This window comes from Ursus maritimus, unplaced genomic scaffold, assembly GCF_017311325.1.
Source record: "Ursus maritimus isolate PB19 unplaced genomic scaffold, ASM1731132v1 scaffold_22, whole genome shotgun sequence".
In the NCBI taxonomy this organism is placed as follows: Eukaryota; Metazoa; Chordata; class Mammalia; order Carnivora; family Ursidae; genus Ursus; species Ursus maritimus.
In genome coordinates this window covers 17,847,552-17,867,422 of record NW_024424675.1, presented here as the reverse complement: position 1 = coordinate 17,867,422, position 19,871 = coordinate 17,847,552, and the positions used below count along the sequence as shown (strand labels likewise).

The 19,871-nt window shown below is 46.1% G+C and overlaps 1 protein-coding gene across 3 annotated transcripts in view; it reads right to left on the bottom strand.

Moving 5' to 3' along the window:
* SLC23A2 (solute carrier family 23 member 2) overlaps positions 1 to 12,855 on the bottom strand; it is a 130,750-nt gene extending 117,895 nt beyond the window's left edge. The window contains exon 1 of one of the 3 annotated variants that reach the window (XM_040638001.1): positions 12,754 to 12,855. The gene's annotated coding sequence lies outside the window, so the exon portion shown is untranslated. The remainder of the gene's footprint in view (positions 1 to 12,753) is intronic. The other 2 variants (XM_040638003.1, XM_040638002.1) reach the window with 2 other exon arrangements.
* Positions 12,856 to 19,871: the final 7,016 nt, after the last annotated feature.

Sequence of the window (19,871 nt, the reverse complement as noted above, 5' to 3'; positions counted from 1 at the left end):
AGCCTGCTTCTTCCTCTCCCACTCCCCCTGCCTGTGTTCCCTCTCTCACTGGCTGTCTCTCTCACTCTGTCAAATAAATAAATAAAATCTTAAAAAAAAAAAAGACAAGCAGATATGAAATCTAAAAAATCTCTTAAGCAAAATCACATTCTGACAGATTTTTATTCATCTTTAAGAAAAACATTTCATTTGAAACTTTAGAGTCTGAAAAATGAGGTTTTTTTTTTTTTTTTTGAAAACTAAAGCCCTAAAAATGATCTACAAATAAAACTTCTTGGACACATCATAAAAATACAAGACAAATTGGGAAACATATTTGCAACATTTACTAAAGTGCTAATATCCTTGCTATAAAAAGAACTGCTATAAAAGACTGGGAAAAAGATGGGAACACAAAACTAGAAAAACTGCTAAAGGAAATAAATAAGCCAAACAAAATATAAATGGCCCAAAAAACTCAGATGTGTTCAAATTCACTAGTTACCAAAGAAAAGCAGAATAAACATAATGATTCTATTCTTTGCCCAAACTGGTTTAAAAAAAAGGGGGGGGGGAGAACAGGAAAATTTATAGCAATAATTCCCAGTACATTAACCTGGATGCAGTAAGCATCTTGCATATACGTTATGTAACAAAGCCTTAAAAATACAAATGATGTCCCTTCCAAAAAAGTGGTCTAAAGAAATAATCTGAAAAATGCACACAGATTTCCATACAAGGCTGTTCACTATTGTATTATGTTCACCACAGCAAAAAACGGCTCATAAGCTAAATGCCCAACAATAGAAGGATTTGTCAAATAAAACATGATGCATTCAGCACAAATGAGCTGTTAAAAGCCACGTTTTAAAGGGCTATTTAATGATTTAGTCATATGCCTAAGGTACATTGCTAAATTAAAACAAAATAAAACAAAAAAAACTGGTTCAAATAACCCCTGTATCTCTATTTCAAAATACAAATATACATGTGTGCATATGTACATGTATACAAAAAACTTTACTTTCAAATAAACAAGAAAAAAATATTCAATGAGTAAAATAAGCTATTTTATGTGCGTTTCCACCACAGTCTTAATATTCCTTAATATTCTAACACAGGACATCAGTCTCACTTTCAGGTATTTTTTCCAGTACTTCTGACCTTAATTCTGATCAATTCTGACCAATACCTCCATATACTTCAATAGTAATTCTAACCAATAGTTTTGGTGTTCTTTATACAACAATCCCTAAAATAGCTGTGCATTTCCTGCATATTATTCTCAAATCAGTCCATTTCCTATCGCAGAAAAGCAGAAGACGCAAAAATTCCTGAGAAATGACATTCCCCAGGGACTGCTCTATCCTTGCTCTCTATACAGACCATAGACAACTATATACACCCAGGAGAAAGTCAAAAGCAAAATCCTTTTATTTCTCAGGAAAACAGTGTCAATGGTCAGATTAAATACAGAAAAAGTACACAGACCTCTCTAGCACATTCTTCACCAAAGTGACCAAATGTTTCACACATGCAGCTCTACAGCCAGCAGTATGCACACTTCCATCCCATAGTACGTTCAGTCAACTACGCACAGGCTCTACAAGGGGTAAATACCTGCACTTGACTTCACTTAGAGCAATGGTTCTCAATCCTGACTGCACACTGGAATCACCTGGGAATTTTTTTTTCCCCTTAACCCCAATAGTTAGGCTATAGTCCTGATCAAGTGCACTTTAGTCTCTGGGATGAGACCACATAGCTGTATTTTTAAAGTTCTCCAGATGATTCCAACTTGCTGTCAAGGTTGAGGACCATTAACCTGAAGCATATTTTTCAAACAATAAATTAACAACCCATGAACATGAATAGAGAAATCAATTCAGGGAGCTGGGTCCGGCAATTATTTTAACTAAAAAAATAAGAATGGAACGGACTGGAAAAGGCTAAAATATATAAACGCATCGCTCAGGGTTGCCTGGGTGGCTCAGTTGTTAAACGTCTGCCTTCGGCTCAGGGCGTGATCCCAGAGTCCTGGGATCAAGCCCCACATCGGGCTCCCTGCTCCACTGGGAGCCTGCTTCTTCCTCTCCCACTCCCCCCTGCTTGTGTTCCCTCTCTCGCTGGCTCTCTGTCAAATAAATAAATAAAATCTTTTAAAAAAATGCATTGCTCCTAGTGCAAACAGATATCATCTCATGAAAATTTTCAGTTAAAAATATGTAGTTCTTGGCAATGCTATCGAGACTGATCTACAGATTCAATGCAATCACTATCAAAATCCCATCTGCCTTCCTGGTGAAAATTGACAAAATGATCCTAAAATTCAAATAAAAATGCAAAGGACCCAGAATAGCCAAAACAATCTTAAGAACAAAACTGGAGGACTCATGCTTTCCAATTTCAAAACTTAATACAAAGCTATAGTAATTAAGACATCCCAGTATAAGGATGGACAAATAAATCTATGGGACAGAAGAGAGAATCCAGAAATAAACCGTAACATTTATGGTGAGGTGATTTTCAACAAGGATGCCAGGGGAATTCAATGAGGAAAAAATAGTCTTCAACAAATGGTGCTGAGAGAACTGGAAATCACACATAAAGGAATGAAGTCAGACCCCTATCTCACGCCATATACAAAAATTAACTCAAAACCAATTGACCAAAATCTGAAAGATAAAACTTTTGTAAAACTCTTAGGGGCGCATGACTGGGTCAGTTGGAAGGGTATGCAGCTCTTGATCTCGGGTTCATGATTTTGAGCCCCAAGTCAGGTACAGACTATTTAAATAAATTAAAAAATAAAACATAAAATATAGGAAAAGGTAAATCTTTGCGACTCTGGGTTAGGCAATGGTTTCTTAGATATGACACCAAAAGCACAAGCAACAACAACAACAAAATAGGTAACTGAGACTTCACCAGAATTACAAACTTGTGTTTTGGGCGGCTGGGTGGCTCGGTCAGTTAAGCATTCGGCTCTTGATTTCGGCTCTGGTCATGATCTCAGGGTGATGAGATCTGAGCCCCAAGGCAGGCTCTGTGCTCAGTGGAGAGTCCGCTTGAGATTCTTACCCTCTCCCTCTGCCCCTCACCTTGCTTGCGCTCTAAAATAAAACTTTTGCTTCAAAAGGACATCAGAAAGTAAAAGGTAACCCATAAAATGGGGAAAATTTATAAACTTTATATCAGATAAGAGACTGGTAAATAAAACATTAGCAATAAAAAGACAATGACCCAATTTAAAAGATGGGCAAAGGATTTGAACAGACATTTCTCCAAAGACATTATATAAAGGGCCAATAAGCACATGAAAAGAGGCTCCCCCTCTTAGTCATTAGGGAAATGCCAATGAAATCCACAATGAGATAACACTTCATACCCACTAGAATGGCCATAACCGAACAGACAGGCAATAACAAGTGTCGGTGAAGATGTGGAGAAATTGCAACTGTCATATTGCCGACCCACCTACCTTGGAAAAGTCTGGCAGTTCCTGAAAATGCTAAACATAGAATTATCATATATCACACTTTGATATTTACCCGAAGAACAGAAGTGTGATCACACAAACACACGTATGGGAACATGCACAGAAGCATTATTCATAGCAGCTACGATGCAGAAACACCCCAAGTGTCCGTCAACTAATAATGCAGCACTGACACATGCCACAGCATGGATAACTCATGAAAACATGCTAAAAGCCCATCACGAAAGAGCACATATGGTAGAATTCCATTTATATGAAAAATCTAGATAAAGCAAATCCACAGAAACAATGTAGGTTAGTGGCTGCCAGAGGCTGAGGGGAAAAATGGGGACAGACCACTAATAGGTACGGGGTTTTCTTTGGGGGCTGATAAAAATGGTTTGAAAATGAGATAGTGGTGGTGGCTACAACTCAGTGAATATACTAAAACAACTGAAGCATACCCTTTAAAAAGGCAGGTTTTATGGAATAACAACTCAATAAAGCTTTTGTTTTTTGTTTTTTTGGTTTTTTTTGCAGTTCATTCTGTGTCAAGAGCTCCTTCCCATCATGTCCTCAGAACGTCACGCAGTTCCTCTACCACAGGACAGTATGGATAAATAACCTTTCCAACTCACAGGCGGAGTCGTGTATGGATTTCGTGACCAAATCACAAAATCAATTCAGGGCATCACAACTAATTTTTTCACAAAATAGGAGTAGAATATTTCAGAATACACAGCATACAAAGTTATGTATGTTTTTTGTGAAACTCGTTTGAGATGCCCCCAAGCAAACCTGATGTATATATATACTTAGCAGTGAAAGTGAGTCAGTCAAAACAAAGTCTGGAAAATGCATTTTAGGAGTTGACTGACACCTATTCAAAACAACAACAACAACAACAAAATAAGTATGAGATCTTAAGAGTTGAAAACAGAAATTGAAAAAAAAAAAAAAATGCCGAAGCCGCTCTGGAGCATTGCCCTACGCACTGAACTAGACGCTAAGAAAAGTGAGCTGGACCCCGTCTGTTTCTACTGCCCAAGTCATAATAGAAGATTCCCTACCCCGTCCACCCCCGCCAGGGATTCCAAGGGGTTCAGAGCAGCATCTGGGGCCCTGGTCGGGGAGCCCACGGCGGACCCCACAGGGAGCTCAAGAGGCGAGCGTGCAAACCCATCACTTGAAACTGCGGGGGAGGGGGCTGCAGGTTGGGCAGCCTGGATGTGCAGGGCCTGAACTCACACCAGGTGTCAGGAAGCAGGTGCAGAAAGCAGAGTTTCAACAGAAGAGGCAAATCGAGATTGCTCTTCACAGGGACGAAAGAGAAAGGAAGGGAAACAAGAAGCCACAAAAACTTCTCTGAGGGAGAGCACATTTTCAAAGACGGTGGGTCAGAATCCCGGCCACAAAAGATGCCAGCAGCTGCACAATACGACAGCATGGTCAGAAAATAGAAGCCCTTGGGATGAACCTGAAGATAAGATAGAACTCCTGTAATTCCTCCTGGCAAGATATTTGAGGTCATCCTCAAATCAGCAGGGGAACTGAACTTCCTTGGAGAATTACCACAATAACAGGGACAGATTCTGCCAAGGATTTTTGTGGTACACAAAATTCCGGGGTCAATGTCAAGGTGACGAACTTTGTTCCTTCAAAAACATTATGTATATATAGTACTACAATTTACTGAAAAAGACCTTGAGAAGAGGACACTTCTTCAATATCAACAAAGATTATATACAATAATGCATTCCAGTAAAAACTGACTAAAAGGACTGTTACATTAAAACCTGTTTTATAAATACTCTATAATTTATTCAGAAAAAGAAACGTATGGGGCGCCTGACTGGCTCAGTGAGGAGAGCGTGCAACTCTTGATATCAGGGTAGTGAGTTCAAGCCCTGTGGTGGGCGCAGAGCCTACTTCAAGAAAAAAAGGAAGGAAGGAAGGAAGGAAGCAAAGGGAAAAAGGAAAAGAGAAAAGTATAAGAAAAAAAACCAAATGGGGGCTCCTGGGTGGCTCAGTAGGTTAAGCATCTGACTTTGGCTCAGCTCATGATCTTCGGGTCCTGGGATCGAGCCCCATGTAGGGCTCCCTACTCAGCAGGGAGTCTGCTTGAGATTCTCTCTCTCCCTCTCCCTCTGCCCCTCCCCCTTGTAAGTTCTCTAAATAAATAAATCTTAAAAAAAAAAGTAACTTTTTATTTTGTTAGGATACAGATTTTAGCTAATGGCCCTGAGTAATACAGGTGGTTGGTTGTAAGATACGTAGACTGCAATCAGGTACTTTCTCTATTCTTGCTCTTTATCAGTGGGAGGAAGGGAGGAGCAAGGGGAAATCACCCCATTCTAAGTAACCATTTTTAAATAAGGAGCAATAAACAAGTAATCTGCAGACATTTATTAGCAAAAACAATCTAGAAAAATGAAAGCTATAAAAGATCTACATAAACCCAAAGATTTATGTTCATGGACAGAACAATTCAATATTATAAAGATAAAAAGTCTCCCCAAATTTATATACATTTAATAAAATTTCCCATTAAGTTATTTTGAAACCCTAAACTGAAAAATCCAGGATTAAAAAAAAAGAAAGAAAAGAGCATAGGCATCACCAGACAGTAAAGCCTACTATAGAGTGATTACAATGATGAAAATAGCAAGGTCATGGCAAAGGAGTAGCCAGATAAATGGAATAAAATAGCAAGTTCCACAACAGATCTGAGGATTCAGCACATGATTAAGGTGTCATTTTAATTTAATAAGACAAGGATGAATTAATGAATAAATGGTGCTGGAAAAAATGTAGAGGAAAAAAAAATCCTTACTCCATGCCACACTCCAATACAAGTATTAAATAACAGCCAAATGTTTTTTAAAAGAACAAACATATAAAGGAATATTAATAAAATCTTGGGGTAGAGAAGGCACGGGAAGGAAAAAGACTGACAGATCTGCATTCAAAGCATAGACAAATATTTGCAACTTATGACAAAAAATGCAAATCTTAATGGCTTATTTCTCAAACTGAGTGAAAGTAGGATTAAAATAACACATCCAGTAGCATCAACTTTACTCAAAGATTAAGGAGGAAAAATGTTTCATATTAAACCAAGCACTGATGTTTCTGGAGTAGAATAAAAAAGTCATGTTATTTTTAGATAAAACAGAAGACTTAAAAGAAGTGCCATCCTTGTTATACTCCCTAACACTTCAAAATATGCATATATTCCCCATACCATACTTCTGTGGAATCATTTGTGAATCGGTGTCTTAATATATAAAGAGTTCTCGATGATACAATATGAATTCAATAGAAAGTGTCCAGCACTGATGTCATCCATACCACTCTGAAGCAGAGGTAATCAAACTTTTTTTTTTTTAAAGATTTTATTTATTTATTCAACAGAGATAGAGACAGCCAGTGAGAGAGGGAACACAAGCAGGGGGAGTGGGAGAGGAAGAAGCAGGCTCATAGCGGAGGAGCCTGATGTGGGGCTTGATCCCAAAACGCCGGGATCACGTCCTGAGCCGAAGGCAGATGCTTAACTGCTGTGCCACCCAGGTGCCCCCAAACTTTTTTTTTTTTTTTAAAGATTTTATTTATTTATTTGACAGAGATAGAGACAGCCAGCGAGAGAGGGAACACAAGCAGGGGGAGTGGGAGAGGAAGAGCGGGCTCCCAGCAGAGGAGCCTGATGTGGGGCTCGATCCCATAACGCCGGGATCATGCCCTGAGCCAAAGGCAGATGCTTAACCGCTGTGCCACCCAGGCGCCCCCAAACTCTTTTTATAAAGGGCCAGAGAGCAAGTATTTCAGGCCTGCAGGTCATATGGTGTCTTGAATGCACATGGCTGTGTTGCAGTAAAACTTGATTTACCAGAATGGGTGCCAGTGGTTCTCTCAGGGGCAGCATCCGAAATGCAAATTATCGGCCCCCACCCCAGACCTTCTGAATGAGAAACTCTCCAGTTTGAGTTCTACCACGTCAGACAAGGAAGACATCGGAACCCCAAGCCAGTGGATTTGCCTTTGGAGACAGCAAAGGATTTCAGCCAGCACTGCGGAGGGGACGAGAAAACCAAACGGATTTGAGGGCTGAAATTCCAACTACAGTAGCCATACATGAGGAACAGCGTTTCCAGCAGTGCTCTCCATCAGAAGACGGGTGGAGAAGACCAACCACAGAGTCCTAACACCACGGCCTCCTTGATGAAGGGATGGTCCAGAATGAAAACGCTAATGCAAGTTTAATTAAATGAAGCTGGTGGCAAAGGGATGCCACCTCAAAGGGAGACCACATTAAAAAAAAGGTCTATGTGTCGGGGTTGGGATGGCGGGGGGGATTATGGAAGATTCCTACAGGAAATGCCAGGGGGAACTAACTGAAGAACAAAGGACCCGGGGCGCCTGGCTGGCTCAGTCAGCGGAGCGTGCGACTCTCGATCTCAGTCGGGGTTGTGGGTTCGAGCACTATGTTGGACATTGGGTGTAGAAGTTACTTAAAAAAATAAAATCTTAAAAAATAAATAAAGGTGGTGCAAAGGAATGAAAAACAGGCCAGATAAGAGAAAGGCGGGGGGGGGGGGGGACTTAGCAAGAAGGATCCAGACCTCAGCTATAAAGTGAGAACCAGAGTAATTAATACCCATTTTCTAGGGCGGCCATGATCAAAGGCCATTAGTGACCACAGGAGGTCCTAGGCAGAGCACCTGGCACCCAACACTAGCTTCTCTAGCCTCTTCTATGCCAACAGGAACTTACAAACCCAGAGCTTCAGACAAGACCTGGCAAGGGTATTCTATCACTGAGGGTCCTGGATTACTGGAGCTTAAGAGTAGAAATCAAGACCCAAGAGTTAACTCAGGTAAGTTAACCAAACTCCAATTTCTTCACTGGTAAAATGCGGCCCAGAACAGCTCTACCTGCCAGTTGCTGGGACTAACACTATTGACCTCAAGTGCTCAGCACAGAGCCGATGTGCCCGGGCCCCAGCTCAGGCAGTCCACTGTCCAGTCTTCCTTGGGTCCGCTCTACTGCCTGGAGAGGCTCCTAGAGGAGAAGTGCATTTTATTAAACTGCGCTCACATTCAGCTTGGAAGATGGGGGATTCAGCTCTGTAAGACTCATGTTGAGGGTGAACTGGGAGGGAGGGAGCCACCTAGATGGGTGAGCCTCCACCAGGCACTCAAAGACCCCCAGGGCAACGGACACGAGCAAGCAGCTTTGGGCAGAACCTGTGGCAAGAACTGTGAATGAAGAAGGCTTCCCTGACCGCTGACCAGAGAGAGCCACGGTGCGGGGCAGCCAAGCAAGCAACAGCCCACGGCAACTCTGACCCCTCACTGAAGGACTCACTGAGGCTGCAGAGAAACAATGAATAAGAAAAAAACGGAGTCAAAACGGTGGCCAACAGAAAGGGTTGGCTGCAACCTGAAGCTACTGAACAGTGCACAGCAGTGAGGACACTTGACTCAAGTCCTAAGTACGATCCTCTGTGAAATTATCCATTGTTCTCTCCCGCGTTCATTACATACACTTGAATCCTCAGATGTTTCTGTATGGAGCGTGTACGCAGACCATGCCTGCCACACTTCCTGGGATAGAGGAATTTCCAAAGGTCATTTTTGATGAATCCCGCTCTTTGCTTTTTGTGCTATCTTTAGATTCTAGGCCTGCATAACATGCAACCCCACTGAAGCAGTGTGAGAAATGGTTATTGAATCAACGAGTAGCTGGAACTCTCCTTCATGGAGTACATTTTCAGAGGGCCTTAGAAGCCACCTACACCTGCGGTCAGAGGAGAGAATTAAGACTACGGACAACGAGAAGTTCTCAAAAAGATTTACACTTCCCTGGAGGCGGAGCTCCCCACAAACACCCACTCCCTCCCTTTATGACTGCATTTGGGTTTGTCAGGTTGACATGACGACATGCCCTATACCTGCTCCTCAGCCATCTCAGACACCTTGGGTTCCTTTCATTCTCGGAGCTCAGGACAGAAATTTGGACATTACCCTCAACTCTTTTGTACACCACCACCCCCACCTCACATATCTGGTCTATCAGCAATCTCCTCAGCCCCACCCAGACTCCCATCACTTCTCACCACCTCCCCAGCTACCTTCCATCACCCTGGTCTGACCACCACCCTCAGCCCTCACCCAGGGGCTCACCCTGCTGCCCCGCCCTCCCTGCTTCTAGTTGACTCTCAAACAGCAATAACCAGCGTGTCCTGTTAAAAGCTAGGTCAGTCCCTCAAAACCCTCCACCGGCTCCCATTCCCCTCAAAGTAAAATCCATAGGCCTTACTGTCACATGGCCTTACAGGATTCAACTCCCATTGTCTCTTTGACCTCAAAACCAAACGCTCTCCTCCTGCCTCAGGGCCTTTGCATCTGCTGCATCCTCCACTGGGAATGTTCTGCCTTCAGATATCCACATGACTCATTTCCTTCACATCTTCACTCAAAGGTGACTCAGGCCTTCCCTGTCTATCCTTCCTAAAATTTCAACTCCCACGCCCAACACTTAATACCCTCAATCCTGCCAGATTCTTCTTCAGGGCATGAAATCTCTTTGCCTCCTCACCAGAGTGTGAGCTCCATGTGGGCAGAGAATCTCCAAGCAGCAACCAGAGCACCAAAAACATTGCCTAGCACACAGTGGGTTCTCAATGAATGTACTAAATATGTGAAAGTCCAAGGAAAAGTATAAGCCACAAGCAAACCTCAATTATTTGAGAGTCAACAATCTAGAACCTGTGACAAAATAACAGGCGAGAAATAGAAAGCTGGGGAGAAAAGGAAGACAGTGCCATAAAGCACACACAGGGCTCCTTTAAATCCTGTGTCAGTAATGCACAGCTTAACCTGGAGCAGGAATGTTCCCTAGCAAAAGAATAAAAGCCCAGACAGGCGGCCCTCTGAGGAGAGAATAACTGGAAGAACAGCAGGGAGCAAAAATGAATTAATGAGGTTATCCGGCGTCGGGAACGGACTAGTGTGTTGGGAGTTTTATAGGCAAGGCCTGGAAACAGGTCAGGGAAGGACTGTAAAATGTTTAAATTAAAAAAAAAAAGCCTAAGAGGATTAAATAAAAATAAGTTTTTAAAAAGCTTTCATTTACAAGTACAAAGCACTATGTAATTGCAAATTATGACTGCTGCCTTTTAATTCCCTTAAGCAAAATGCGAAAATTCGCATTTGGTGCCAGAAAGGAGTCCCCAAAAGGATCCCAGCTTTGTCTTTAGAGACACTGAACAGGATGGCAATAGCCCCAACTCAGGATTTCTAATATCCCAGACTTTAGGCTCCTTGAGGGCAAAAGACTGAGTGTTAGTCAACAATTATTTGTTCAACAGCACCTGGCACCAAATTGGCAAGTAGACTAACAGAAGCTTGCTCCTGTGACACCGAACTCCTGCACTCCTAAGACCTCTAGCCTTTGCTACACAGACGCGACAGGCAGTGTGGCTGGCATGAAACCTAGCAAAACCCTCTACAGTATTCTAGCCAAGTACTTTCATAAGCATTTTTGAAACATCCTAACAGACATTAAAACTCAGCTTAATTAACTTTGCCACAGTCAGAAAATACAACTGCCATGCAACCATGTGAAAAAAGAAAAAAACAAACTGTCAATACGTAAAGTTCCTGAAATACCTCTTTCCTTAAAAAAAGAAAAAAAAAATCACTCCCCACTCAGACCAAAAAAAACCAACAGAAATGCCCTGGAATTCAAAGAAAGAAGCCGGTAGCCATTTTGACAAAGGAAATGGTCTAGAAAGCAGATAGCTCACGCACAGGCTGTCTCAGGCTGTCAGGTGAAACAGGTAGCTTGGCTGGACACACCTGCTCACCTCCTTTCAACTAACAGGTGTGCCATGAGGGCTTACACCGCACACCCACTGCCAGCCATTTAAAAGGCTGCTGCCCAAACGCTATTAAATTCTGGATAAGTGAAAAGAGACCACTAGGGACAGGTTCACAAGTGATCCTGCCAGAGTCAACCATAACCCAGTACAGAATTCCGAATCTCTGAGCTGAAAGGCCCTTTATAAATCTCACCAGATTCCAACACCTTTGGGGCTATCCAAGCAAAGTCATCTGCGAAGGTAAAAAGGCAGGTGTAGACAACTGGAAACGGTGAGGCCCCAGCCCAAAGGCATTCAAATGCAAAAACATAAAAATAAAAAAGCTTCAGCTACCCCTGATTCTTGTCTCTGGCTTTAGAGAGGAAGAAACTGGCCGGGAGAAGTCACATGGCCAATTAATGACAGCTCAAACCAGACTGCCTCGGGACTCCCGGTCCCATGTCCTCGCACATCACCAGCCTTCTCAGCACACCCAAACGTCAGCAGGGACAGCATCTTCCCCCTCCCATCTTCCAGCATTGCAAGAATAAAAGTAACAGCCTCTGCTGACGCCCCAGACCCAGAAATCCCTTATGGGTGACTTTCTTCCACCTGCAATTGCCCTCATTTACCCTTTGCCCTGACAATCAAGAATTTCTCATCAGTCACGCTTAAAACCCCCTGCCTGTAGGCCGAGTTCCTGTCAGCTACCCACTCAAGGGTATACCCAGAGTCAAAGGAAGGAGAAAATTCTGAGCCCTTAAAGTAGTCACACTCGAAAATGTCAATTTCTCCTTCCAGCAAGGTAGCAACAAGGGGAATTCGTGACCGCCGGGGGAACAGGCCGGAGAGAAAGGCCCTGGGGTCCGAGCAGCGGCTTCTAAAATTACTTGGCGCAGCCTTTGTAGGAGAGAAGAAAGCAAAAAATGTACGAGGCACCCCCCCCCACCCCGCCGCCCTCCTGATAGCCCTGAATTCCGGGGGCACGGGGATGCCCGCGCGCACCTCCCGAGGAGGGACAAGGGGAGAGCGACCCCAGGACGCGCGGGCCGAGGGCCCGGGAGGAGGCTGCGACGGCGGCCAGCCCGGTCCCGGGGGACCCACTTGCCTCCCCGCGGCGCGGCCTGAGGGCCCGAGCGCGCTGCGGCTCCCGGGGCGGGCAGGGTGAGCGCCCAGGGGCCCGACCGGGCCCGGTGGGGCGGCGGAGACTGGGGGGTCGCCGGGCATCCCCGGGCCCCGCGGCCAGCTTGGCCCGCGGGTGCGGGGACCCGGGGGACCGGCCGGGGCTGGGGGGGCGCAGGCCGCGCCGCGGGGCCGGTGACAGCGCGCGGGGGCCGTGCCAGGCCGGCCTCGTGGGCGCGGCGGGCACCTCGCGGCCCGGCCCTGCAGGTGCGGCTCGCGGGCCGGGCGGGGGGCGCGGCGGGCCGGCTCTCACCTGGCTGCAGCTCGCTGGGCTCCCGTCCTGCCGCCGCGCCTCGGCGCCGCAGTGCCCGCCGCCGCCGCCGCCTCCGGTCCCCGCGACAGCCGCCTGCAAAATGGCGCCGCGGAGGGGCGGGCCGGGGGCGGGGAGCTGCGGAGCCGCCCGCCCCCGCGCCGGCCCGGGACCCACCTCCCTCTCCGCCCCCGACCCCCCGCCCACCGGCCTCCCCCCAGGGGAGGGGCTGCCCCCCTCTCCCGCGGGGCCCCGGGCGGGGCAGTCGGCCCCCACCCCTGCCGCCCCCCGCGGCGTTCCCTGAGCGCACCCCCCCTCCCACGTCCCTTTCAGCTCCCTCCCCGGCGTGGAAATCGCCCCCCTTCTCGCGCCTTCCCGCCACACCTGCTCCTGGGGCCCACCTGGAGCCGAGCGCCCGCCCGGAGTCTCCCCCTCCTGGCTCCCCCCTTTTACCCTGCCTGACACGGAGCCCTGTCATCGCTGCAGGAAGATAATCGTGCAGTTGGCGCGGTACATTGGGCTAGGGGGCTGGAGGTTTTAAGGCAATTTCGCCGTTTCTCGGGTTAGGCCGGCAGGTTTTTTAACTTACTGGAGGAGAGGTCCTCATTACATCATGCAGACACGGTAACACAGCCCGAGGTTTCTCAGGCTCCACTGCCCTGGGGCTCGTGTTTAGCTGCAGGTTGTGATTCGGCGGGTCTGGGGTGCAGCCCGAGATTTTGCATTTCTAAAAAGCCCCTGGGGTGATGCCACTGGGTTGGGGCCGCTGAGCGGAAGGGCTACGGGTAAAATTGAGCGCATCGCAACCACAGCTTGAGCGCTCGGGGGAGACGCACGTGGTTGGGCCCCACCCCCCGGGCTGCTGAGGCCCGAGGTCCGGAGCGAGAGGAACTTGCACTTCTGGCAGCTTCCCAGGTGATGCTGCTGCTGCTGTCTGACGCTCACACTCCGCGAGCCGCTGCTGAAGACTATCTGAGTACATGGCCAGAAACAAACAAAAAACACTAATAATGAGCGCTCTCATAGCACCTTCCATCTTGAAGCCACGGTGGTGGCTGCTGTTTCCACCGAATAATAACTGACTAGTTCCCCCAAGCAACTCGAGAGAGAGCTGAAGAATTGTGGACTGAGTTTGACCTGACATGGGGAGGAGCACATTTCATCATCGGAATCTTCAGCCTGCTTTACAGAGTTTGGGGAACTCCGTGTTATAGGTATCATACATATCAATGAGGGGGGAGGGGTATGACTAGCCACTGGGAACGTCATCAAATACAAAGTGTAGTCTGTGTTTGTAAGAATCAATAATATGTCATCATATTGTAAGAATCAATAATATCTCTCTAATAACTCATATGTTTAAAATACAAGAGTTGGCTTGGAAAATTCAGTACACGTTCTATTGTGTGTCAACTGTACTTGAATTAAAATACATTTTTTAGAGGCGCCTGGGTGGCTCAGTCGTTAAGCGTCTGCCCTCGGCTCAGGTCATGATCTCAGGGTCCTGGGATCAAGCCCCACATCAGGCTCCCTGTTCAGTGGGAAGCCTGCTTCTCCCTCTCCCACCCTCCCAAACCCCCCGCTGGTGTTCCCTCTCTCGCTGTGTCTCTCTCTGTCCAATAAATAAATAAAATCTTTTAAAAAACACAAAACAAAACAAAAAACCTTTTTTATACATTGGAAGTTCAGGTGTTCTGATCCTTACTGAAGAGGGAGGAAATAAGAGAGTTAGACTCTGTGACCAACGCCTAAAGAAAAATTCACGTCCCCTCTCCATGTAACATCGCCGACAGTGATAGTGTTTTCCAGCCAACCTCTACTTTGGGGCGCACGGGTGGTGGGGGTACTCTGTGTCTTGCTCAGCCAGGATGTGAGATCTGGGATAGAAAAAGGAGTCTTCAGGGCATCTTCAGTGTCTCTTTCTGCCTCACAGATTTTCTCTATCCTAAAAAAACTTCCACTGTCCCAGCCTCTCTCCTTCCCCCTCCTCCCCATCACTCCTCAGGCTGACGCAGTCTCTCCCTGCTTTCTCAGACGTCACCAGTGACCTTCTAATGGCCAAATTCAATTGCCCGTTTAGAGCCCTACTTTTCTACGGAGATGGCTCTGTAACCTTCCATTGACTTCTCCCTCCTTCTTGAAACTCTTTTAGGGATAATACCACTGGGTCTTGCATGTCCTATACCCCCCCACTTCCTTCTCAGTGATGTAAGAGTTGCTCCATGCTCACCCCTAAAAAGATTAGTTTTGACTAGCATTTCCTTCCTTTCCCATCTTTTCCCTTGCTCTTTCCTTCTTGAACCCCCTCTGAAAGACGGCCATTTCCTCATGGTTCCCAATCTCTCTCTCTCTCTTTCTATCTCTCAACCAGATGTCTTTCTGAACTTCTGGACACACATTTCCAATTGCCCTAGACAACCTCCCTAGATACTACCCAGGAATTTAAAATATGGCATCTCGGTACTCCTTCTTCTCCTACTACAAACTTGTTTCTTATCTGGGTTCTCCCGTTTTGCCGCCAGAAACTTTGAGGTTGACTTTGACTGCCTGTCCCTCAGCCCCCATGTCCATTCCGTCCACCTATGGCCAATCGGAACAAGGAAGTATATCTGGAATTCTCTTCTCTGCATGTACCATCCCAAACCCTCACTGGCTCTTCCTTGGACTGTTGAAAAAGTTTCTCTCTGGCCTCTTGGCCTCAAGAGTTATCTCCCAAAGCCATCCATGTTATCATCCCCAAACATAGAATTGACCACTTCCCCCCTTCTGGAAATTCTTGAGGGCCTCCGGGTCTACATAGTAACCCGGTAAAAAGAAACAGAAAATAGGCTATTTCCCAGCCCAGCATTCAAGGCCCTTTGTCAGCTAGTCCCCAGCTGCTTCTTTTTTTCTGGACAAAGTACCACTTTTTGCTGCTTGGTATCAGCGGATGACCTTGACTTCAACCTTGCAGGGTTCTTGTGAGGATTAAATGAGATCTTTTATATAAAGTGCTTATTCAGGGCTGGAATACATAAGTGTATTTTACATAGTATGTATCCATGTCCTTATTTTTATATAGTTATTTTTATCATCATCAATTCAAAAAATACATGAATAATTTCCTATTCGTTTCATTTTCCTATTTCCTATTCATTTTCCTCTCCTGTTATAGAAGATACAAACAGGGTTTTTTCTTTCCCCTTAACTTCTCTAAACTAAATCAGCAGAACGTTTTGTGACCTGGATAATTTGATTGAAATTTCTGTCATTTCCAGGCTGTGTTATTTTTGAGAGGTAATTGTAGCTTGGGGCTATTCCATCTTTATACAGTGCTTTTCTTTACAATATTTATTTCCGATATCTCTCTGGAGTGTAGAACCGAAATTGGCAAACTTTCCACAAAGGCCTAATAGTGAATGTTTTAGGCTTTGTGGGCCAAGAGGCAAAATCGAGGATATTAAATGGGTGGGTATAAAAGGAGAGAAAATAAATTTCCACAAATTTTTTATTGATCAAATTCAAAATACAACAATAGCAATTGAGTATAAGCTTTTTGCAGTACAAGTCTGCTAATGAGAAGACCAGAATTTGGGGGGGGGGTGGACAACAGGGAGTAAGATTTTGCTTAATTTGAGCTCGAAGCCAGTGTCTCCTATCATCAAATCGGTCACAAACGTGCATCTAAAAATCATTCTTAGCTGGTACAACAATAGGCCGTGGGTCATACTCTGCCAACCCCTGATCTAAACCATAACCCCCTCACTCTGGGTTGTCTCCTCAGGGTAATATGGGGCCAATATCATTTATATTAGATCTTTGATGATAGAAGAAAGCAAAATGACAGTCATTTCAAAGTCTTTTCTTCTAACTCTGAGAAAGTGCTTGGAGCAGAGGGTGAAAGCTTCATCTGTACACCATGTCTTGGTGTCAGAGGCAATGATACTTTCTAAATCAGACTCATGTTGGGACGTGACCAGGTATGATGCAGCCCAGCAGAGCCCAAGATCTGCCTAAATACGCTCTCTTTCTTTTTTTTTTTAAAGATTTTATTTATTTATTTGAGAGCAAGTGAGAGAGTTAGTGAGAGAGAGAGAGAGAGCACGAGCAGGGGAAAGGGCAGAGCGAGAGGGAAAAGCGGGCTCCCTGCTGAGCAGGGAGCCCAATGCGGGGCTCAATCCCAGGACCCTGGGATCATGACCTGAGCCGAAGGCAGACGCTTAACCCACTGAGCCACCCAGGTGCCCTCTCTCTCTCTCTCTCTTTTCTTTTTTTCTTTTTCTTTTTTTATGTTCAAGGATGTTCATTGCAGCCTTGTTTCAAATAGGAAAAAAAAAAAATTGAAACAGAACCGAAATGTGGACCAACTGGGGAATGGCTGAATAAACTGGAGTGTAAGTACTGTGTGGAATACTGTGTAGCCCTCGCACCGCCCCCAGCCCCATGCTCTTTTTAAACTTGCGATATAACTCACATACCATACTAGTCACCATTTAAAGTATACAGTTCAGCGGTTTTTAGTATATGGGCAAAGCTGTGCAGCCATTACCTCTGTGTAACTTCAGAACATTTCATCACCCCAAAAAGAAACCCTGTACCTATTACTAGCAGTTATCCCCATTTCCCCCTCCCTCCAGCCCCTGGCAACCACTAATATACACTCTGTTTCTATGGATTTGCCTATTCTGGACGTTGAATATAAATGAAATCATACTATTGGTCCTCTACAATCAGCTTTTTTCACCCAACACAATGTTTTCAAGGTTCCTCCATGATCTAGCACGTGTTAGCACTTCATTTCTTTTTTAAGACTTATATATTCATTTTAGAGAGATTGGGGGGTTGGGACAGAGGGAGAGAGAATCTCCAGCAGACTCTGCACTGAGTGTGAAGCCCAACGTGGGGCTCGATCTCACGACCAGAGATCACTTCCTGAACCGAAACCAAGAGTCCGATGCTCAACTCACTGCACCGTCCAGGAGCCCCTCGTTTCTTTTCTAAATCTTGGTAAAATATCTGTAACATAAAATTTACCATTTTAACCATTGAAATGTACAGTCCAGGGGCATTACGTGCACTCGCACTGTTTTGTAACCAATGTCACTATCCACCTCCAGAATGTTTTCATGATCCCAGACTGAAACTGCGTCCCCATGAAACACTAACTCCCTGTGGCCCCCTGGTAATGATTATTCTGTCTCTGGGAATTTGCCTACCCAGGTGCCTCCCATAAGTGGAATCATACGATTTTTGTCTTTTTGTGTCCGATATCTTTCCCACAGAATAATATTTTCAAGGGTCACCCCTGTTGTAGCTTATATCAGAATTCCATGTTCTTTTTAGGGTAGAAAAATACTCCGTTGTGCAGTTATACCATAAAACGCCACCTTGAGCAGCAGGCTGGCCACCAGGAGAGACCCCACTACTAGCACAGCTGTCATCAGGGACATAGTGTCCTCGAGGTCCCAGGAGTGGCTAGGAGTGCAGGAAAAACAATCTGCTAGGAGGACGGCAGGATGAGAAGCTAGGGGTGCGGCAGGAGGGGTGGTGACAGCACAGGGGGTCAGGCTGGGGGCAGGCAGGGCAGAGCTGGCCTGAGACCTCAGAAGGACTTGTGCTCAGGGGTTGAGGACTAGAGAACCCCACCCGGCTCTTCTCCGAGGGCCAGGGCCTCTACTCTCCATCAAGGGGCAGAAATGTAGTTATCAGTATATCATTTCCCCCCCATCAGACTGGCAAAGATTAATAACATCCAAAGCTTGTAAAAGCGCAGGGAAATAAGCTTTCTCAAAATCTGTGGGAAGGAGTCTAAGTGGGTCTGCCTTTCGGGAATGTAACTTGGCAATATCCATCTGTTTCAATACACACACTGTATCTGTTAAAATATCTATTTACGTGTACCCACCTTTAACCCAGAGTACCAGTTCTGGGACTCTATCTGACACAAGCCCACAGGGATCTATGCTCAGGGCGCTCAAGGAAGCAACCTTCCCTGTCCCTTGGCCCTCTTCCACACCCTCTCCCCTCACGCAGCAGCCCCTCCTGGCCTCCTGGCCCTCCCTCCCCAGCCCTCTCCCTGTGCTCTCTCTGAAGCCCAGGCCCACCTGACCCAACTGAAGCCCCGCCCCAGGCAGCCATGAAGTCCTGCACCGTGACACGAGAGGGTCTCCCATGGGAACAGCCCTCTGCCCTTTATTTGTCCTTCACAAGTGACCTCTCCTACCTGCACTCCCCCATCCCCGCAAATAACCTCAAATTCCCTCTCTAACCATTTGCTCCTACTGCCAGCTTTCTCCTGGGAGACCATTCTTGGGAGGTGCTTTCCTCAGCCCCACCTGCCTGTGAGGGACCCCCCCCAGTCTGTCTGGAGACCCCCTCCCTCAGGTAGCCTCCTTCTGTGCATCTCAGCACCCACCACCCCCTTCTACAACCCATATCCTCCCAGCCCTTGCACCTCTCTCCCCTTCTCAGCTCAGCTTCTCCGAAGAGCCACCTCCGTCCCCATCTCTGTTCTGATATCTTCCTCTCTTCTCCCCCTGGCAATCTGGCTTCTGTCCCTGTTTTGCTCTGAACCTACCCAGGTAAAGTAGCCATTTCCTCCAAATTGCACAATGTAGGGGATCTTTTCTGTGTGTACCTTACTGGAACTTTCTGGAGGCATTTGGCACAGCCGGGGCTGTGTTCTCTCAGGAAAATCTCTCTTTTGGCTTTGTGGCTGCATTTCGTACTGGTTCTTCTATGTTTCTGGCCATGTTTTTTCCTGCCTCCTTCTCAGACTCCTATTCCTCCTGTCCCTTCAAACACTGGTGTTGGGAGTGGGGGAGTGTGTCCATTTCTGTCCACTTCCGTTCCGTCCATTCTCCTCAGAAATCCTTCAGGGGCTTCCCCGTTCCTTCTGCCGGGATCATCTTAACCTTTCCTCTGGATCATTCTTGCTTGTTGTTTAAGTTCCCCCCACCCCCGCCTTTGGACTCTCCTGGAAATCTCCCCGGAGCCCCTAGGCTGGTATAAGTGTACCCCTGCATATTTCCCAGGATTTTGAATGAGATTATATTGAAATGATTTGTTTTTCTGTCTTGTTCCCCTGCCTCACTAATTGTCAGCTCCTCCAGGGCAGAGATCTTGATTTATGTATCCCTGCA